The sequence below is a fragment of the Mastigoproctus giganteus genome, chromosome 6, assembly GCF_048544385.1.
Source record: "Mastigoproctus giganteus isolate SK-2022 chromosome 6, ASM4854438v1, whole genome shotgun sequence".
In the NCBI taxonomy this organism is placed as follows: Eukaryota; Metazoa; Arthropoda; class Arachnida; order Uropygi; family Thelyphonidae; genus Mastigoproctus; species Mastigoproctus giganteus.
Genome location: NC_143580.1, coordinates 189,550,108 through 189,563,969, shown reverse-complemented (window position 1 = coordinate 189,563,969; position 13,862 = coordinate 189,550,108). Strand labels below are relative to the sequence as shown.

General features: G+C 40.3%; 1 protein-coding gene across 2 annotated transcripts in view; it reads right to left on the bottom strand.

Annotated features, from left to right (window-relative positions):
• Sos (Son of sevenless guanine nucleotide exchange factor) overlaps nt 1-13,862 on the bottom strand; it is a 669,490-nt gene that overhangs the window by 515,625 nt on the left and 140,003 nt on the right. The window lies entirely within an intron of this gene.

The following is a 13,862-nucleotide window of genomic DNA, read 5'->3' as shown; positions in this document are numbered from 1 at the left end:
CAACTCTGAACCATTCTATTTACCTGACATTCCAAATTCATCAATGGACTTTTTTGAATGACCTTATAAGTTATTTGATCATTCAATAGATCTAACGCTTTACTTAGATACGATTCTTTATAAATTGGTGTCTCCTAGCCAGGTAGGAAGGAGCAGCAGTGATTAGACCGCTTCTTGGTTAGTCCGGGGTTTGAGCCTGTCACCACCAAATACAGATGATGCGGAAAGGTCAGGGAATGACCACCGCATATCCTGGAGCAATATGGCCTTAGTTGCTAATGCTACTAAACAGCGTCTTTATCCAGGACCACCGTTAGCCTACCTCTGTCCGCTAGTAAGACCACAATACTGTCATCTTGTTTGAGGCTCCTAAGTGCTAATTTCTGTTTCACACTAAGATTAGCGGGAGCTCTCTTGGCTTGACTCAGAATGGCTGCTGTTTTAACTCGAATTTCCTTTGCCCTATCTTCGGGCAACTTATTTATCACTCTTTCCACACCCATTGCTATTTCTGCAATGGGTATTTTAGGCGGAATCATAGCAAATTTTGGTCATAAATTTAAAACCTCTATCTGTTCTTTGGTTAGTTGTTTGCTGCTCTTGTTCACTATAAAATTATTAGCAGTATCACTATTGCTTCTGAATCTGGTTTGCTCTCTGAGTCTATCAAACTTCACCATATGCCTGTCTATAGATGTCAGAATTTTTTTTTTTTTTTTTTTCTTGACACCATATTAGTCAACAGTGACAGATGTACTGAAGTCACCCTCTCACTTATCTCATTAAAACACTGTCTTTTGTCCCCACTGATGTGGTATAAATTCCTATGTAGTTTCTCAATTCATATATTTAAGATCTTCTTTTGATACCACTTAGTAATGTTAAATTGTCGTTCATCCTCAAATGGGAGTTTTACTTGAAAGCCTCAGGGTATAAAGCCTTGAAAGCCTTGGGACTGTGTGACTTAAATCGATGGGCGAACCTCAAATGCTGCTCATGTTTAACCTCTTTATAACTATGTTTCTGGAATTCGCTGAGGCACTGCACTGTTGAAGGGCCATAACATCTAAATAGTTCTTCAAACAGGCCTCGCCAACCACGTATTGAAATAAGACACGGAAACTGGAATTTTAAAAACTATGTGTTTACTATAAAAACTATATTTACAATTAAAATAACTTTACAACTAAAAAGGATGAAATACGTAAAATATATATATATACATAGAATAAAATACATTAAAATACCGGGTTAAGAGCGATAAAACCGATTGTAGCTTTCAAAGGCTCCTGCCTTCTTCTTCAGCGGTAGCTTCCTTGTACTGCAGTGCATCTTAAGTACCAGCAGGTTCATGGTCTAAATCATGTGTTTCATTGCCACTTGTACTATTCTCCTGTATACTGGGACCGGAAGCGGCTTATGAAATCGTTCATCCCCTCTGAGGATCGTAGCCTCAAAGAGGGGATGAATCCGCAAACTTTTGTCTCTATTGATGTTCTCTGTCGAACTAATCCACAAACTCTCGAGCCACTTGAGGTCCCAGAACCTATGTGCCCAGTCAGTGATGATGGCTTCATCCAGGGAGATTTGGTGTTGCTTCTCGCAAAAATATATGGATTGAGAAACTACTTAGGAATTTATACATCAGGGGGAGACAAAGGACAATGAAAATAAGCAGCAAACAACTAACCAAAGAACAGATAGAGGTTTTAAATTTAGGACCAAAATTTGCTATGATTCCGCCTTAAATACCCATTGCAGAAATAGCGATGGGTGTGGAAAGAGCGATAAATAATTTGCCTGAAGATAGGGCAAATGAAATTGGAGTTAAAACAGCAGCCATTCTGAGTCAAGCCAAGAGAGCCCCCGCTAATCTTAGTGTGAAACAGAAATTAGCACTTAGGAGCCTCAAACAAGATGACAGTATTGTGGTCTTACGAGCTGACAAAGAAGCATATCTATAGAGAAGGCTAACAACTAAAAACTAAATTGTATAGGAAACCAATGTGTAAAGGCCAGTACTCACACTATAATTCTGCTCAGACCAATCATCATAGGAACAGTGTGGTCAGAGCATTAATAGACAGGGCAAAACCGCACTGTAGTACCTCTGAGGAGAGGAAAGAAGAATATGAACGTGTCATGGCAGATCTTACAAAGTGTGGCTACCCCCAGAGGATTATACAAAAGTATACTGGAGAAAATCAGAGGAGAGAAGGGTTCTTCTCTCCTCTGATTTTCGCATTTTGTGCAGATTCCAGGCCGAAAACTGCACATAATCGTGTCAAAAGTAAAAGACCCCATTCAAAAAGAGAATGCTAGTGGGGTCGTTTATAGTATTAAATGCCCAGATTGTGGGGAATGTTATGTAGGGGAAACAAAGTGGCGTTTCAAAGAACGGCTGGGGGAGCACACTAAGGCAATAAGGAATGCAGATTGTGGTAAGTCCGCCATGGCCGAGCATTTTTCGGAGAAGCAATACCAGATCCCCGGATGAAGCTATCATCACTGATTGGGCGCATAGGTTCTGGGACCTCAAGTGGCTCGAGAGTTTGCGGATTAGTTCGACAGAGAACATCAATAGAGACAAAGGTTTGCTGATTCATCCCCTCTTTGAGGCTATGATCCTCGGAAGGGATGAACGATTTCATATGATGCGCTCCCGAGCCGCTTCCATAAGCCAGTACACAGGAGAAAAGAACACGTGGCGATGAAACACGTGATTTAGACCGTGAACCTGCTGGTACTTAAGATGCACTGCAGTACAAGGAAGCTACTGCTGAAGAAGAAGAAGGCAGGAGCCTTCGAAAGCTACAGTCGGTTTTATCGCTCTTAACCCGGTATTTTAATGTATTTTATTCGATGTATATATATATTTTACGTATTTTATCCTTTTTAGTTGTAAAGTTATTTTAATCATAAATATATAGTAGGAAACACATAGTTTTTAAAATTCCAGTTTCCGTGTCTTATTTTAATACGTAGTTGGTGAGAAACATTTAAAATCACGATATGAACTTACCCAACACCAGAGGCCTGTTTGAAGAACATACACATCACGGTTACTTTATTTTTAGTAGTAGTAGCAAATGATGCAAGAAAGCAAGCTTATACAGCATCAGCCAAAAAATAAAGATTTCCCATTTCACCTAACCATTACCTCCAAGGATTTGTCTAGTTCTTCCTTGAATATATTTAAGCTATCAACGTCCACAAGAACAGATGGAAGTTTGTTCCAGCAATCAGACACCTTCTGGCTAAAGGCAAACTACCACATATCTCTTCCACAACAGTCCTTCCCCAATTTGAAGTTATGTTACCTCATGAGTGTAGTCTGAGCAAGAGAAAGAATATCATCAGCATTGAGCTAGATCAATCCATTTGAAGCATTAAACACCTCAATCAGATCACCTTGCAGTTTCATAGTCTTCAGATGGAAGACTATGAAACTGCTTTGTTCACCCCTTTGTTCCCATCACCAATCTTGATGACCTTTTCTGTACTCATTCCAGCCTATCCACATCCTTTTTTAAATGAGGCCTCCAGACTTGTATGCATTACTTAAGATATGGCCTGATCCTTACTTCATACAATGGGATAATCAGCTCCTTATCCGTGCTAGGAAAATTCCTATAATCACTGACAAGATCCCATGAGCTGCTCTGGCAGCTTTTTTTTTTTTTTTTTTTTTTTTTTGTATGTAGACTCCAAACACGAGAGGTATTAGAACCTATAATACTTACTACCATGCTTGGGTTGGAGATTGAGAAGATGAAAGAAGATATTTATTGACATTGGACTTGAACTTCTGTAGACTGTAATTTTCAGGAAATATGTATGAAGGAAGGTTGTTCCAGAAAACGGCAGTTAAATGAATAAACAAGGAAGATGAAAAGTTGGTTCTGTGTGTTTGAAGTTGGACAGTAAATGGATGTTTGCTGGTGGAGGCACGTGTTCGGACTGTTTTGAAAGAGAGAGCGGGAATTATAGAAGCCAATTCAGAACAACAGTGCCCGTGGTATTATCTGTAGAAGAGGCATGCAACAGAAACAGTATGTCTATGAGACAGTGACCGGAGAGACTCTTTTAGAGATGAATCATTAATTAACCTAACTGTCCTCTTCTGAATGGAATCAAGAAGCCTGAGAGAGGTTTTGGGGGCACCACTCCAGATGTGAGAACAATATTCCATGGCTGGACAGATTTGCGATTTATACACAGTAAGCAGCTGTTTGGAAGAAAAGTAACAATGGGAGCGAAAGACAAAACCAAGTTTTTTAGATGCAGAGGAAACAATATTTGTAATATGCTTGTGCCAAGAGAGATTAGAAGTCAGGGTAATCCCCAAAAGAGATATATCATTTTGCCAAGAAATCGGAGTGTCACTAAAGATAAGCATAGGAGCAGAAGAATCCTTTTTGCGAGATATAAGACAAGACTGGGTTTTAGAAGGGTTGAAATCAACTAAGTTGTCTTTGCCCCACTGGAGAATTACCTGAAGATCGGCATTTAAGGAATTGGTGGCAGATTTTCGAGAAGTTGAAGCTGATTGAGCAGGACAAGATTTCGCAAAATGGAAAGTGGAATGCAATGTACTATCATCGGCAAAACTATGGATAGGATTTCCAGTCAATGGAAGAAGGTCGTTAATATACAAGAGGAAAAGAATGGAAGAAAGAACTGAACCTTGGGGGAAACCAGCATTAGTGAAGAAGTTACATGACAGAGAGCCATCTACCATCACCCTCAGTGAGCAATCAGAGAGAAAACTGGATAACCAATTACAAAAAATAGTTGGAAAACCATAAAATGGAAGCTTGTTTAGAAGACCTTTATGCCAAACATGATCGAAAGCCTTTGAGAGGTCAAGAGCAATTACTTGTGTTTCACTGAACCTTTCCATTGAATTAGTCCATAAATCGGTAACATAAGCCAGAATATCACCAGTGGATCGACATTGACAGAATCTATACTGGCGATCGCTGATCAGACGGAAGGTTTCTAGGTAGTTTAAGAGTTGGCGGTTAATTGATTTCTCCATTACTTTAGAAAGAGTAGAAGTAATTGCAATGGGATAATAACTGGATGGGTGGGATTTGTCACCTTTTTTAGGAACTGGCTGGATATGAGCAAATTTCCATGCAGAAGGAAAAATACCTTTGGAATAAGAAAGTGAAAAAAAGGCAGCAAAGAATAGGAGTAAGTTCAGGAGCACAGGTTTTGAGAACAAGTGGAGAAATACCATCGGGACCTGGAGCTTTCTTAGCATCAAGATTCGTCAAAATCCTTCTTACATCCATTTGACGGAAGACCATAGGAGGCATTGAATTGGAATATTTTGGGAATGGTGGGAGGTGTTTTAGCAAATCATTAATACATGAGTTGGAAGAAAAATGGGATGTTAGCAGGTCAGCTTTATCCTTGGCTGAAGTGTCAACAGAACCATCTGGTTTGGACAGAGGTGGGAGAAGAGATGGGCAAAAGCTGCGGCCAATAGCTTTGGCAAGGGGCAAGAATGCTTGGCTACCATTAAGGCAAGAAGCAAGTTTTCTACTCTTAGCCTGTTCAAACTCTAGTTTGTATTGATTAATAACTGCTTTACAATTGTTGCGAGCTTTGGTGTAGGCAGAAAATGAACCTGGACAATAAGAAACAGGATAATTACGATATGCAACATTCTTCTCTTGAACAGCCTTAGCACATTTATTGGAAAACCAAAGTTTGTTTAAAGGACGAGATTTTAAAGTGGAGTGTGGGATAAAGAATTCCATTCCTGCAAGAATAATTTCACTGACACGATCTGAGCAAACGTCGACATCAGAAGTTTTAAAACAGTAATCCCACCGAAGAAAAGAAGTCTCGCAGGTCATCCCATTTTGCATTCTTGTAATGCCAAACAACACGAGATTGGGAATAGCCATGAGATAAAGGTTCCATTGGAGAAGAGACAATCACCAAGTTGTGATCTGAAGTGCCTAAAGGACCTCTCTCATTGACCGTGTACTTAGAAGGGTTGTTTGTGAGAAAAAGATCGAGCGTATAGGCTGTATGAATAGGATTGTCCGGTATTCTTGTAGGTAAATAAACAATCTGTGCAAGGTCATTAGTAATTGGAAATGCCTCAGCATCTCGACCAGCTGGGTCAGTGTGACTAGAAAACAGAAGCCAGCTGGAGTTGTGAACATTAAAATCACCAAGGAAAATTACCTCACTGTTAGGAAAGTTGCACTGGAGAAAATCAAGTTGCAAAACGAGGAAGTCAAAGAGCTCCAAGTGATTAGTGGAGTTGGGAGAACGGTAGAGACAACAGATGTATTTGACACAATGAGGTAGAGAGATTTTAAGCCAGAGAAGATCAAAGAGAGGAGATTCCAAATTGCCAAGTCTCTGACAGGGAATATCAGAACTGACATATGCACAATACCACCTTTGAGGTGAAAGGAATCATACAGCAAATAATTTGGGCATCTGAGATGAGCAGTAGTTGAATCAACCAATAACTGAGATTCTGTCAGAAAAAGTACATGGGGTTTGGCAGACTGCAAGTGGAAATGGACATCGTTAAGATAAGAACTGAGACCACGTATATTTGTGAAATGAATTAGGAAGTGCTTGGGAGGTTTAGATCTTTTCGCAGATAAGCTTGCTCTATTAGTTTGACTATTCATGGTGTATTCAATATTAAGAAAAGGTGGGTGGGACATGCTGTATGAAGTAATGAAATTTTTGGATATGGCATACACATGGTTAGAATATACCCAGATCCTTGACATAACATGGCCTCGACAATTCTCCCCGCATACACACTACTCAGACTCCCTCCAGTCACCATCTGGCAGAGTAGAGGTAGCAAGATTATACACTAGCTGATCAAGAAGCCTCCTAGAGAGTTACCAATAGGTTCGGTCCAGTGCACTAACTAGCGGCCGGCCAGCGAACACCATTTTAGAGCTGTACCCTCGAAATGTAAGGAATATTGGATCTCGCCACGATGTTCATCGTAACCTCAAATGTCGTCAATCATACTGCATGATGGAAGAGATAGGGAAGGGTTGACCGGAACTTAGCTCTAGAGACTAAACATGGGTTTCACCACTTAAAGCCTCCAATAAACAAAGTGGTGGTATTGCACCAGTTGATGAGCAAGTACAGCTTGTCTGGCATATCTGAGAGAATGTCTGTGACAACCTCAAGGACCACTGCTCAGAGAACTACATATCAGACTGCACAATTACACCCTAGTCTTTTTCATTCTCTGCTACCCTGAGTGTAGTACTGCACAGTTCAAATATTACTCTGAGGTTACTGTTATCCATATACAGTGCTTTGCATTTGCCAATGTTAAACTTCAATTGCTGCTTCTCAGTCCATCTGTCCAAGTTTTCTAGATCCTGTTGCAGTCACATACTGTCATTAACAGTATGTGACTGCCAACCTTTGTATCATCTGCAAACTTCAGAATTAAGCCTGATATGCCTTAACCAATATCATTCATAAATACAGAAAACAACAGGCCCAATACTGAGCCTTGAGAAACTGCACTATAACATAGTCCACAAAGAGCAGCATTTTCACTGATAACCACTCTTCTTCCCCTCAGTCACACCCCTTTATCCATACAACTTTGTATCAGTGAATTGCTCTTAATGGCACGCTGCTCCAATTTGTACAACAGTCTTTTATGTGTAACACCATCAAAAGCTTTCCTGAAATTCAAGTATATAATATAAAAATTATTTTTTGCATTCAAATTTCTTTGCGACTGTATCATAGCATTGAATTAAATTCACAGACAATATTTCCCCCATCAAACAAATACTGCTTCCGAAGTATAACTGCATTCTTATCTAAGTGGTCCAGCATTACTTCTATAACCACAGACTCCATTATTTTTCCAGCAACATAACTTATGCTTCAGGTCTATAATTACTCATATAAGTTATTTCTATTTTTGCATTTATTTCTATGCAGTGCATGCTGTCGTTATGCTTATTTCTTTTCAAATGCCTGGTTACAATGCGTTTCCTGCCAAATATTGAAAAATGACATCTACATTTAGTACATATAGCAGCAGACACATTACCTTTTTCAGGTTTTAAAATACATAGAAAAATGTAGTACATGTCTTCTGAAGTATTATGTCATATTTCTTTGGCATCTTGCAGAAGAATATTGCTAATTAGCTTCGTATCACATAAGTACCACGAAATGATCACAAATTACAGAGAAGAATGAATTCACAGAGAACTTGCTGGCCAGTTCATTAATAAAAATGAGCAAAAAGGTTACGTCTATTTTTGCAAATATTACAAAATTTTTTAAAAATTCCAATTTTAAAGTGATTTTAGTAATTTTTTTTTTTTTTTTTTTTTTTGTAAAGAAAAAAAAACAGAGAAAAACAGAATTCTTGCAAAAAAGATGGAGAAGGTTTTGTAGTAGTAGTAGTGGCATGTGATGCAAGAAAGCAAGTGTATGAGCTTATGCAGCATCAGCCAAAAAAAAAAAAAAAAAAAAAAAAAATCACACTATTCCCTCCAAATGCCTGTCCAGTTCCTCCTTAAATTTATTCAACCTATCAACTTCCACAATGACAGATGGAAGTTTGTTAAAGCAATTAACCATCCACTGGCTAAAGGCAAATTTCCGCACATCTATTCTACATCTGTCTTTTCTTAATTTGAATTTATGCCCCCTTAGGTTCGTAATCTGAACAAGTGGAAGGATCCTATCAGAATTCAGCGTGCTCGACGCATTCAAGGCCTTATACACCTCAATCAGATCACCTCGGAGGGGTGCCTAGTCTCCCGCCACTGAAATTTACAGAAATTAAGCCTCTCTTGGTAAGAGGATCCCTTCATTCCCCTCACCAATCTTGTTGCCCTTCTCTGTACATGCTCAAGCAAATCTACATCCTTCCTAAAATGAGGCCTCCAGACCTGTACGCAATACTCAAGGCGTGGCCTGACCATTGCCAATGTTGCACAGAGGGACAATCACCTCCTTTTCCCTGGTAGCAAAATTCCTATATATAATTGACAAAACCCCATGACCTGCCCTGGCAGCCTGTCTGCATTACTCAGAAAACTTCATATCTGACTGCACAATTACTCCCAGGTTTTTTTCATTTTCTACCACCTTAAGTGTAGTACCACACAGTTGGTACATTTCTCTGGGGTTACTTCTACCCATATGTAGCACTTTGCATTTGTCAAGGTTAAACTTCAGTTGCCACTTCTTAGCCCATCTGCCCAAATTATCTAGATCCTGTTGCAGTAGTACACTGCCATTTCTGTCATTAACAACCCTGCCAACCTTTCTATCATCTGCAAACTTCGACATTAAGCCTGATATACCTTCATCAATATCACTGATAAATATACAAAACAACAGTAAACCCAACACCGAACCCTGTGGGACTCCACTAATAACATTAGTCCACGAAGAGCAGCACCCATTGATTACCACCCTCTGTCTTCTCCCACTTAACCATCCTTTTATCCGTTGTAGCAACTTACCCTTAATACCATTCTGCTCCAATTTGTACAATAGTCTTCCATGCGCAACAGTGTCAAAATCTTTTCTGAAATCCAAATATATGATATCAAAATTATTTTTTGCATCCAGTTCCTTTGTAACCACATCATAATATCCAATCAAATTTGTCAGAAAAGACTTTGCCTTAACAAACCCATGCTGTGTGTGTGAATTATTGATGCAGTCTTGTCTAGATGATCCTGCAATGCATCTTTAAACAGTGACTCCATTATTTTACCTGGAACAGAAGTTAAACTAACTGGTCTGTAATTACTCGTGTCACCCTTCAATCCCCCTTTGTGAATTGGGGATACATTTGCACATCTGCAATCCGTAGGAGCCTCCCCTGAGTCCAAGGATGCTCTCATAATTATGGCTAAGGGTTTGCTTAGTTGCTTTGCTGCCTCCTTTAATATAACTGTATAGATCCCATCCACCCCAGATGCTTTTCTTATGTTTAACTTCAACAATTTCTCCTCCACTTTGCTCTCAGTTATTACAAAATCATTAAATATCCTGCTACAATTTGATAACCTTTTGCCATTTTCAAACCTTAATAATTCCTCATGTGTGAATGTAGAGGCAAAATACTCATTCAGTTTGTTTGCTATCTGAGCATGATCATCAACAGTCGAACCATTGATGTCAAGTGGACCAATCAGATTTATCCCCTTCCTTTTAGAGTTTATATAAGTAAAGAAATCCTTGCTGTTTTTCTTAGCATCTTTTGCCAAGGATTTCTCGTAATCTGCGTACGCTTGCCTAACCTCCTTTGTGGCCTCATTACAGACTAGCTGATATCTGCCATAGGCTTCTGAGTCGCTTGATAATTTATATGCATCCCGTGCATTTTTCTTCTCTGTTACGAGTCTCATTAGTTCATTTGATAACCATTTAGGCATAATCCTTGAACAATATTTCTTAATAGGTATGAAACTTTTAGTAGCATCCACGATTAATTTCTTGAATGGACCAGGAAATGTCTGTAATTCCGTGTCCTTAACTATATTATGATGGTGAATCAAAGAGTGGCCAACTCAAGTAAAAAATAGTCTTTGTAGTAAATTCAGAGAGCCAGAAGTTATGATATAGATATTCCCATGGATTCTCCATCCATTGCCCTTTTCCAAATAAGTCTGAACATGTCTCAATTAGTCAACACCATTCGCTGCCTTTAATGTTACAGGTCTTCATCATATATATATATAAAATTTTATATTACTGAAATTATTTAAATTTGTAATTTATTATTTTTTAAATATACAGGGTGTCTCAAAAATATTGGTACAAACGTTTAGGAGAGGTAGGTAACATCTAAAGGAATGCGAATCGCATAGGAACCCATAACCGGAAACGTCACCGTAAGTCGGTACACAGAGCTGTTCATCAGTTGACGAGAGGTAAAATTTCCGGTTTACTCATTCAAGCAGTAGTCGCCGCACGAAGAGTATGCATCGATATACGAACTGTGAGCTGGCAGACATGTACCTAGTGTATGGATTAGCAGAGGGCAATGGACGAGCCGTTCAACGAATTTATGGAGAATGATTCCCAGACAGACATGTACCGGACCACCGTTTGTTTGCGCATGTGCATCAAAATTTGTGTGATTATGGGTCATTTAGAGGTAACAGGAGTAGTGCGGGCAGACCACGTTCAATGTGAAATCCTGCCATGGAAGAAAGTGTGTTGAATGCCGTCCACAATAATCCTACTACCAGCACACGTGCCATTGCCTCTGCCTTAGGAGTGTCTCATTGCAGTGCACAGTGTGTCTGGCACGATGATTCCTTATACCCCTTTCATTTCCAAAGGGTTCAGCTGCTGCTCCTTCAAAATCATCCTGCACGTGTGGCTTTTGCGCAGTGGTTTCTCCAAGACAGTGTTCAAGACTTGAATTTTCCAGCCAATGTTTTGTTCACGGATGAGGCTTATTCAATCAGCACAATTCTCATGTGTGGGCTCACGACAACCCACACGGTGCGCGCCCCCATGCTGCACAACATCGCTTCGCAATAATATGTGGGCAGGTTTCGTCGGTGACTGCTTAGTCGGCCCTGTTACCATCCCGCATGAACTCCACTAAATATCGGATCTTTCTTGAACAAGTTCTACCAGGGTTACTTGACGATGTTCCAGCAAATGTGCGCCGCAACATTTAGTTTCAACATAACAGGGTACCTGCCCATTATGGAAGGTGTGTTCATGACCATTTGAACAGGCATTTTGGGCATCGATGGATTGGCCATGGTGGACCCGTTGTCTGGCCCACACGTTCACCTGATTTATCGAGCCTTGATTTCCTTTTGTGGGCCCTCAAATCTATCGTGTATGAATCGCCTGTGGAGACGGAAATGGATCTCATGGTGAGACGCATCTGCACTGCTGCTACTGTCAAAGAAACTCCAAATGTGTTCGACCCTGTCTGCCAATCTATGCTGTGTCGGTGTCACGCATGCATCGTGTCTCATGGTGGAACCTTCGAGCATCTGTTGTAACATCGTGAAATGCATCTATCTCGTACTCCATTGTTAATATTATGTCAAAAAAATGTTTGCCACTAATTAATGTCTTGTGTCATTTCTGCTTCTTGTGCCTCTGCTGGGTTCCTGTGCGATTCACATTCCTTTAGATGTTACTTACCTCCCATAAATGTTTGTACCAATATTTTTGAGACACCCTGTATATAGGGCATTTTATATATATAAAATGCCCCTGCAGTAACCACATTTTTGATTGCACTAAAGTTAAATTTTTATATTAATATAGGAGGAAAATGTTATGCATCAAAAACAAACAACATGAAAATTTCATATATTAATGTATTAATATGTGAAATTTTCAGATATTAATACACTGATAGGATAGAATTTATGGGATACCTGGTTCCTGAGCAATGCGACACTGTCACCCCTCTCGTTAGTGGATGAACCAACCACTTGGCAGGTATATAGGTACACTGCATCACTGCATTCATGTAGACAGTAATTCGATGTCAGTATGGATAAATGTCATGAATTAACTGACTTTGAAAGTAGGATGATAGTGGGTGCCTGAAGCATGGGTCACTATCACGGAGGTGGTACAGAAATTGCACTATCCCTGCTCAACAGTATCAAGAGTCTATTGGGAATATGCCACTTCCGGAATAACATCTCATCTCCAACAGTGCTGCAGGTGGAGAAAGGTGGTGGATGAACGTCACCATCGACATCTGTCTCGCATTGCTTCAGCCAACCAAAGAGTGATGGTGGCATAGATCATAGTCCACTTCAACAATGGAAGGCCCAGAAACATCACCACCAAGACCATCAGGCAAACATTAGCTGCAATAGGTTATGGGAGCTGCCGAACCTCCAGAGTCTCATTGCTAATACCACGACACAGGATTCTATGCCTCAACTGGGTGAAAGAACATCAGCACTGGACCTTGGATGATTGGAGATGGGTCTGGTCCGATGAGACCAGTTTCCAGTTATACCTAGACAGAAGGGTGTGTATCTGGCAGAAACCACACAAAGCTTTGCACCCATCATGTCAACAAGGAACTGTTCAGGCAGGTGGATGGTTAGTAATGGTCTGGGGCGTGTTCAGCTGGCACACACATTGGGACCTCTTGTACATCTAGATGCATCTCTAAATGGTCCAAGTTAAGTGTCCATCCTTGCAGACCATCTGCATCCCTTCATGGTCATCATGCATCCACAGGGCAATGGACTCTTCCAGCAGGACAATGTGCCTCCCCATAGAACCGTGGTGACTAAAACATGATTCTAAGAGCATTCCACAGATTTTACCACCATGGAATGGCCTCCTCGTTCAGCGGAAATGAGGTGTGGAGTATCTTTAGGATGCTGTTTGTTTGTTATTTAGTTTTTAGGAGCATTAGCAACTTAAGGCCATATTGCTCCGGGATATGCGGTGGTCATTCCCTGACCTTTCCGCATCCTCCGTATTTGGTGGTGACGGGCTCGAACCCCGGTCTAATCAAGAAGCATGTGCTACGCACTGCTGCTCCTTCCCACCTGGCTACGGAGGCGCCCTTTTTAGGATGCTGTGGAAAGATCTGTTCGAGCTTTGGATCCTTCACCCAGGAATGCAACAGAATTATGGACAGCAGTGCAGCAAGATGGATGGAAATACCTGTGGAACGCTTTCGTGAACTAGTGGACTCAATGCCTTGCTGTGTGTGACTGCCCTTATCGGGACAAAAGGTGGGCCTACTCATTACTAGGTACGTGTCCCATAATTTCTGTCCACTCAGTGTATGTATTAATGTATTATAAATAGTACGTTTTCAAAACAAAACTCTGAAAAAATATTTTTAC